Below are 9,639 nucleotides of genomic sequence, written 5' to 3' on the forward strand. Positions count from 1 at the left end.
CCCTAACCCTAATCCCCCCTCCCCAACACACTTTCCCCCTCCTCAATCCAAAATCCCTCCTTCTGAACCCTAATCCATTTCCCTTGCCCCTTTAAATCCTAATCCCCTTTCCAACACACTATCTCACACTCTCAACTCACTCTCCCCCAAAACGACAGTGGAGCTCAACCTTCTCAGTCTTACAATGTCACCGACACCACATTGTCGCCATCTCGTCGTCGGGTCTTCTGCGTTCGCCAGTGTCGTCTGTCTCCTTCGTCGACATTGCGTTGTCTGTGCACCTTCACTGTTGTCGCCTTCACTGCTTGTATCTGCTTGCTGCTCGCCCCCAGTCACTGCCTTATCTCCTCTGTCTGTGTTCCATCTTGGCTCCGTCATGTCGTGCCTCCTCTGTCTCTGGTGTTCTTCTTCTGGCCTTGTCTAAATCTGCTTCTTGCTTTGGTGGTGTCTGTATTAAGCTCTATTTTATTTTATTTTGATTTATATATAAATTTGTTTGTTTTCTCTGAATTTTATTGTTATTAATCTTTTTGAATGGTAAATTAACCTAAAAATTTGGGATAATTCATGATTTGGGACAATTTTATTGATGTTGAGGTTGTTGTTGTGATGTTGATGGAGGAAGCGGGGAGTGTACGTTGGGGAGGGGGTTGTGATGGGGGAGAAGTGTGCATTGGGGATGGGGCTGCGACGAGGAGGGAGAGGGAAGGGGAGGGAGCATAGTTAGCAGAACCGGACCGGACCGGCCGATTCGACCGAAAAACTGGTGAACCGGACCTGGTACCGGTCCAGTTTGATATTTGGACCGTACAAGGTATAGAACCGGAACGAACCGGTCAAATCCGGAGTGAACCGGTGAGAACCGGTCAAACTCGATAAGATCGGTCTGACCGAACCGTTGTTCGTTCAAATCCGGAGTGAACCGGTGAGAACCGGTCAAACTCGATAAGATCGGTTTGACCGAACCGTTTGAAAGGCAAATTATCCAAAATGTATGATATGGGGTTCGAACCCCTATCTGCTGGAAGATCAAAACCTCTCCTTGCCGCTGAGCTGTGTTGATTTTCATTAATATATATGCAAATTATAATATATATATATATATATATCTTTCATCAAATAGTTTACTTTTATTTATTTTATTTTAATTTTAGTTATAAACTCACTTATTTTTTCTTTTCATAATTATATAATATATTAATATTATTTTTAATGAATACATATAGCAATTTTTTATTTTACTTATATTCAATTAATTTTAATTTTAAAGTCACTCATTTTTAAATCAATTATATTTTATTTAACTATAAATTTTATTAATATATATATATATTAAAAAGATAAAAAAAATTATTAACCATAATTTATTTTTTCTTTTTATGATTATATGATATCTATTAATATTATTTTTTCAATAAATAATTGTAGCATATAATAATAGGTAAAGACTCGCATGCAGTTATCTTCATATGAAGTTAATAATTGAAAATCGTTAGATGATATTTAGTTAAACTTGTCAAATCATCTAACTGTTTTTAAATATCAACTTCACATGAAAATTAACTGTATGTAAGTTTTTATTTATAATAATATAATAATACAATAAATATAAATTAATTAATAAAGTATTAAAATTTGAAAATAGTTATTATTTTTATAAAAAAAATAAAAGTACTTATAATAAAGAAAAAATAATTAAATTTTACATAATTACTTAATTATACCGGGTTAACCGGTTCGACCAGTGACCCACCAGTTGAACCAGTAACCCAGTGACCCAGTGACCTCACCGGTTCGATCACCGGTTCGGTTCTGACAACTATGGGAGGGAGTATGCGTTGGAGGGGGCTTTGGGGGTGGTTTGCCAAGTCACCAAAACACAGTAGCCACGTCAGCATTGTGCTTGTCGGAGATTTGCTCCGGCGAGCTCGGGGGTACGCTTGTCAAATTTTAAAATTTTTAGGGACTATTTTGTCAATAACAAAAGTCATATACCATTTTATTAGCGTCAGAATCTTTCGGGTACTGATTTGATATTTACCTCTCATTAAAATTTAATCGATTCAATTCTTATTTTATCCCAAATTCAAATCAACTTAATCCGTAAATACTCCTACTACTAATAAAATTGGGAGAAAATTTAAATTTTGATTTATTTTTAATAGTTTTAGAATAAAAGACACCATATTTAAGTTTGAAAAAAATAAAATAGTAAAAACAAAAAATTGAGTAGTTTTTTTTATAAATGTAGTGTAATTATTTTAAAATAAAATTAAAATAAAATGTTATTAGAGAGAAGCTAAATACAATAATAAATAGTAAAAGACAATTCAAACAATAAATGTAACCATAAACTAAAAGTGGACTACGAGTACTATGGTACTACCCGTAGCCCAAAGAAAAATTCCCTTTTTAATTTTCATTGATATTAGTGATATATATCATACATGTAAAATGAGGAATTTGATTTGAATCACTATTAGATACCACAAATTACTTATTAGAGCGTAGCTTGCACGGGTGAGATACATAAAAGTTTGGTGGACTAATTCAGTGCTTCACCAAAGCCATGTGATGATTGTGTGGCACATGCTCATTCCGGTTTATTTTCTATTCTTATAATTTCTTATTCTTATATAATATTAACAATTAACAATTAGTATGTTTTTGGAATAAAACAAACAAAATAGGTGCAAATTGAAGCCGTGGGGGCTGCACACTCTGTCTGCTCTTCCCATATTATTGACCTCAACTATTTGGTGAATCCATTTGTCATCTCTGCCTACCAGAGAAATTATTAAATATTCTGGGAACAAATTACATTTTATAAACATTATTTTAATATTATGTATCATATGTAGATAATAAATTAACAAGTTGTTGGACGAGTGATTAACAATTTATTTGAGTAAGAAATTAACAATAATTTTAACGGAGTGTTTTTAGAATATTATTTTTAATATTTATAGAAATAAATTAATTTAGAATCAAAATTTATATTAAAATTAATAGATGAAATAAAATTTATTTCATTTTAAAGAGATAAAATTATTTTAATAAAATTTTATTAATTATATAATTATCTGAATAAAATAATTAAAAATAATATAAAATTTAAAATGAATTGAGATCAAATATTTGAGTAATTAATTTATCTTTAATTTTAAGTAACAATCATATAATGTCATAAATATTGACGCATTGTTTTGTAAAATTAAAAAAAAAAGAAAATAAAAATTAAGATTGGAATTGTTCTAAAAATAAAATAATTCGAACTTTGGAAAGTATACTTACTCAAAAAGGGGAAAGTGTTCCATCTGTCAAAATTACCAATAACAATGTCTTCCACTACTTTACTTTATATCGCCATAGTTTAGTTCAGCTAAAACAAGGCCTACTTTATATTCTCATGTTTTGGAATTTTCAAAGGATTTGACTAATTGAGAGGAATTAACAATGCTAATTAGCATTTTAAACACCGGAAATACGGTTGGCTTAATCGAAGGAATACCTTTATTTTTATTTTTGGTAGTTAGCTAAGAGGTTCTCTTGGTATATTTTAATTGCAAACTAGGCTTGTACGCGTTGACGTTTGAAATTCAAAGCCTCCAAAATCTTCTAGTAATTCTAGGTCACCAATTTTGAAATTTCGTTGGTGCCACTGTTGGTCATCAATAACTTCGGCTCAATTTTATGGAAATGGAGGCCATGTGTGTGTTATGCGTTGATATGGAGTTATGGGGGATTGGACAAATATGTGGAACAGTTTTGTTGTCAGTTTAATATGGAGGAACTCGGACCGTGCGAGTTCTTTGGATTTAATTTTTGAACAACAAATCGTACGGTCCGATTTGCAATGGAGGGGAACAAATTTTGGGTTGTTGAAATCGTACCCTACGTTTTCTTTAGTAGGTAATTTTGATGCATATCGCACGGTCCGAGTTCGTATGTGAGAGTTTGAGTTGAGGCACATTGAACTCGGACTCTCCGTGTTGTGGAAGGGCTTAGAGGAACTCGGATGGTCCGAGTTCGTGTCCTTTTTTTTTGTTCAGTTTTAACCTAGTCGAAGGGTCCGAATTGGTTAAGGATGCTGATATAAAAGAGTGAAGTGGACTGCTGGGAGCTTAGTTCCGTCTTCTTCCTTGTTGAACGGCTGCTTCCTCTCTTCTTCTATCTGGGTTTTTTAATTTTGATTTTGAAAGTCTAGTTGCTAAGGCTAAGCTTATGCTTATTTTTTGTTGAGCTAAAAAAATGAGTGACAGAGTATTACTAAAAATATACTATTTTGGTCAGATTTTGTTACATACGAGTGAAGGAGTAAAATTTATTTGTGAAAACCCACTAGATCTTGTTATTCCTTTTATTATCTCATTTGAAGAACTCAAAGGTGTAATCTGTGAAAAAATTAATTCTGAGCGGGCAAGAAAGATATCATGTATCCTATACAGATATCCCATACCGGTATTTGGTGGATTCATCCAGTATCAAACCAAATATGTGACGGACGAAGCGAGCATGCAGGAGATGTTTTCAATGTATATTGAAAACCGGTCCCAGATCTCGTTCATCGAGTTGTATGTTGAGTTTGAACAATCTGAGGCTGACTGGAATATTCTACGGGAAGATTATAACAGTGACAGTGAAGAATAGTTCGAAAGCAACTACGAATTTGTTGGTCCAGATGGAGATGAAGATCAAGGTGACGGAACCATGACCCCAGATGTGACAGAAGTGGCAAATACACTCGCAAACGAAGTGCCGTTTGAGGAGCCATCATTCATGCGAGTATTGGACTTGGAAGCCATGCATGTTCCGGAATATCTGGATTATATGACTGCAGGTAACGTAATCGTGGTATTAGGATTTTTTTAGTTAGAAATTGATTGAGTTATGAATAATTTACTTTTTATTTACCATTAATTAATCATGCGTTGAATGTAGTGGTGGTCAGGATCGAACCGGGTTATTACAATATTTACCACTAATAGAAAATTTACTTTTTTAACTGTTATATACTACTAGTATTTATTAGAAAATAATATTTAAATTCTCTATAGTATGGTTATTACAAAATGCGTGAGTTTGTGGACATTATTATTTGCACAGGTTTCATCCGTTGTACGGTTCAAACTCCATGAAATGGACCGGACCGGTCTGGTTTGTTTGGTTTGCCGGTCGAATCGGTCGGTCCGCTCTAGTTTTTACATTTGCTGCTTATGTTCTTATTTTATTTAGAGTGATATAATAACATGTTGCAAAGTCTAGAGTTATAGCATACTGGATGCAGTGAAATTTGATTTACCTTTAGAATCGGTTTTGAAATACCTGTGTATTAATGAAATTTTTTCTAATGGTGGTTGTCGCAGCAGAAGTTCCTATTGTCGCAGATGGTGAATTTGCCATTGGTATGGAGTTCAGTTCCAGAGAAGTTGTTATTAAGGCGGTAAAAGAGTATACGATACGACAAAGCGTAGACTACCGGGTGTATGAGTCTGAGCCGTTGACATTTTATGCCAAGTGTACATAGTATGGGTCAGGGTGTGATTGGGTTATCAGGGTTAGCTTGATCAGCAGGAAGTACTGTTGGGTTATAAGGAGGTATAATGGTAGCCACACCTGTACCAGAGCCACCATTTCACAGGATCATTCGAAACTGGATTCTATCACAATTGCAGAAGCAATAAAGCCACTGGTTGAGGCTGACCCCTCCTTAAAGGTAAAATCGGTAGCAGAAGTGCAATCGAAGTTCAACTACACCGTGAGCTACCGGAAATCATGGTTGGCTAAGCAAAGGGCAGTAGAAAAAATATTTGGAGGTTGGGAAGCCTCTTATGAGGCGTTGCCTATATGGTTTGAGGCCATGTGTCACAAGGAGCCATCTGTTGTTGTCCATTTTGAGACTATGCCTGCATATCAAGGCGATGACTTGGTGGGTGATATTCGGGTATTGCATCGTGTATTTTGGAGTTATTACCCTTGTATTAGGGCATTCAGACATTGTAAGCCAATTGTCCAGGTGGATGGGACTCACTTGTACGGAAAGTATAAGGGTTGTCTGCTTGTGGCAATTTCACAGGATGACAACAACAATATCGTCCCAATTGCGTTTGCTATTGTGGAGGGAGAGACTTCTGATGCATGGCATTTTTTCCTTAGTAACCTGCGTCAACATGTTGTAACTCGAGATGGTGTCGGTCTAATATCCGACAGGCACGAGTCCATCAATGCAGCTGTGGAACGCAGTAACGGAGCTTGGTCACCGCCTAGAGCTTTTCATATGTTTTGCATCAGGCATATAGAGTCAAATTTTCTGAGGAAGTTCAAGGCCCCGTACCTCTAAAAATTGGTCGTCAACATTGGTAACCATTTAGTAAATTTAAGCAAATTATTAATAGATTCTTCCTTAGATAATTCTATTGAAAATGATTACTTTTCTTTCTATTTGTTGTGATCTACCAGGTTATTCGAGAACGGTGCGGGAGTACAAAGTGCGTTACCAGCAGTTACGGAAACGTGGCAAGGCGTACACAAACTGGTTAAACCGAATTCCTTGCGAATAGTAAGCATTGGCCTTTGATAGTGGGTACCGATGGGGTCACATGACGACGAATCTAGTGGAGTGCATCAATTCAGTTTTGAAGGGTGCACGCAATCTTCCCATTACTGCTCTTGTGAAGGCAACATTCTACAGACTAAACGAGTTGTTCAGATATCTATATCGTCGGTCACCACGCTCCCAGTTACGCCACCTAATATGATATTTTCAATTAGCTCAACTGAATCTTAAATATCAAGAAACGGGTACATTGTAACATAATATTACCTATTAGCTAGTGGAAAGCTGCGGGGTTCTCTAGGAAGCGGTGATAGATACGGCAGTCGGATCCAAGCCCAACCGAGCAGAAGTGTTAGTGGTCCATCTATTTCCTTACAGTTATAGCGAGATGCCCTACATAGGGCCCTGTAAAGGTGTGCTAGACATGCCGAACCCCAGCTATACTGTCCAATATTGACAAAATCACGAAGCAAGGGTAGAAACTTCTAGTGCACGCCTGCCCCAGACTTATCCCCAAACAATATCGTCCCAATCAGCAACATAATGTGGCACCTCACATACCTTTGTATACTGATTTCATCAGTCAATTCTAAATTCTCTTTTAGATTCCGCAGCCATGTCAGTTTGATGCAGCTAGATCGACAGTCCTCCTTACGCGATGCAACACCAAATTGAAGCAAACACTCCGCCTCCATGGCTTCAAAACTACTCATTGTCATTCCTGTAACTGGAAGACCATCTGTGGGAAGACCAAGAATTAGAGCCACATCTTCAAGAGTCACGGAACATTCACCAATGGGAAGGTGGAACGTATGTGTGTCCGGGTGCCAACGTTCGACTAGAGCATTTACCAATGCTTTCTGACACTGCACTATCCCAATCTGAGATACATGATAGAAACCGGTAACTCATAGATGCTCCTCTATCCTATTGTTGTACCGATCCGGAGGAACTGGATGGTTACATGTCAACATTCTTAATTTCTGCAAAAAAAAAAAAATAACAAATTACTAGTCAGATAAACAACAATAATTACTAACCTACCATCATCAATCATTTTAATGAATCCTTACATAACTAATTATTCTAACTTCTAAAATTATTTAATTAATCCTTAAAATTCTATTCACAACTGCAAATAAAAATCATTACTAATACATATATTGCTAATAAAAATTCTCAACCATATTGTTACAACATCTAGAATTAATTTTAATATTAATGACTCATCTGTTAAATATTTTTTCCTCAACAATAAAAAATATAAACAACCAGTATATGCCATCACTCATATTCTAATAATGGTAACAATTAACTTGCTAATAACAATTATGACAATTAAAAAAATTTATACATTCTCATAATAAAAAATCTAACATGCCTTAATTAGAATAATCATACTACTCATTCAACATTAACACTATCTCACAATAACAATAACATTAACATCAACTTCTCCATCAGTAACAGTTATAGTTAGTTAATTGTTTAAAAAAACATTTAAATATTAACATTTAAATATTAACAGTTATAAACTAAAAAAAATTACATTCTACACTTAAAGTAACCATTCCCTGTTTAGTTATCTTTTTTTATTACATTCGGAAGTCTTCAGACCACAATAATAATAACAAATTTCACTATAATAATATTTATAATTAAAAATCTGTAAAATTTTTTTTTGAAAAATCTAACAAATGTTGAAAAATTAGTAATAATCATTCTATCTATATTTTTTAACTGTATTATTCACAACAACCATAATAATTAAATGTTTAATATTAATAAGTATAAACATAATAAATTAATAAAATTTAAAAAAATTTTAAAAAAATTTACATAATCAGAATCATTGAGATAATGAATAATGTGAAGCTCAGATCGATCAACATCTTTAACTTTATATTTTTTTGGCATGATTGTTTATCCTCCACCATGCAAAGCAACCAGAGAAAAGGAGAAGAAGATGACCCTGAGAGCGAAATGTGAGAGAGACTGAATTGAATTCGGATGGAGAGAGAGAGTTGAGGGGTCTTTGTTGGTTTCAGGGGGCACCGTTCGGGGTAAAGCATCAGCGCGACGCGTGTCAAGTTTTGGAATAACTCGGACCGTGCGATAGGTTAAAGAGAAATCGGACGGTCCGTGACCTGGGACGTTCTCGGAGGGTCCGAGTTGCAGCCTTCACGGAGCCAAATCCACGCTACTCGGACCGTGCGTTTTGTATTTGGAACTCGGAGGGTCCGAGTTGTTCGTCCCCGACACCACAATTTTGTGAAGCACTTCCCACCCTCATATCAGAGTTCTACACCATCCTTGGCTCCATATGTAAATTAAAAAGTGCAATAACTTCCATTCTGTCACTGCAAAGAAATAAATTGTTTAGTTAATTACTTTTCCATTCTGCTGGTCCAGAAGTAAGTAGCAAAACAACTTATTATTTTTATTTTAAAAAATAAATTATATAATTTAAACATATATATAAAAATGTAAAATAACATAAATAAAGTTAATAATAAAAAATAAAAAATATTTAAAAGTTATATACTTATTAATTTTTACAATATTAATCATCTTTTATTTAATAAAAAATAATTTTCGATTTGACAAGTCAATTCGTCTCACTCCACCAAAATCTACATATTTGGCAAATTTTTTTATTTGGTGATTTTAAATCCTAATTCAATTGATTTTTTAATCTTAAATTCCTCAACATACATGTTTACTTGATAATTAAAAATTAAATAATTATTAATTATATGCTATATTTTATTTATTTACTGTTGTCTTAAATATTTGTCTCAAACTCAAAACTTATGTATAAATCATAATTTAAAATTATTACATACCTACATTTACATATTAAGAAAACTCTGGTGCATGCATGGCCTCCAAATCCAACGACCACATGAAAGTCGGCTGCTCAAACGGCTGCTGGTTTGCTAGTGCATTTACCACATCGGTCACATCTGCCACCATAGCATCGTCAGCTTGATCTTCGTCTACACTCGGATCAACGACCTCATCATAGTTACTTTCAAATTCTTCCTCACTATTAATGTTGTAATCTTCCAATTTAATATCTC

Source organism: Arachis hypogaea, chromosome 15, assembly GCF_003086295.3.
Source record: "Arachis hypogaea cultivar Tifrunner chromosome 15, arahy.Tifrunner.gnm2.J5K5, whole genome shotgun sequence".
NCBI lineage: Eukaryota > Viridiplantae > Streptophyta > Magnoliopsida > Fabales > Fabaceae > Arachis > Arachis hypogaea.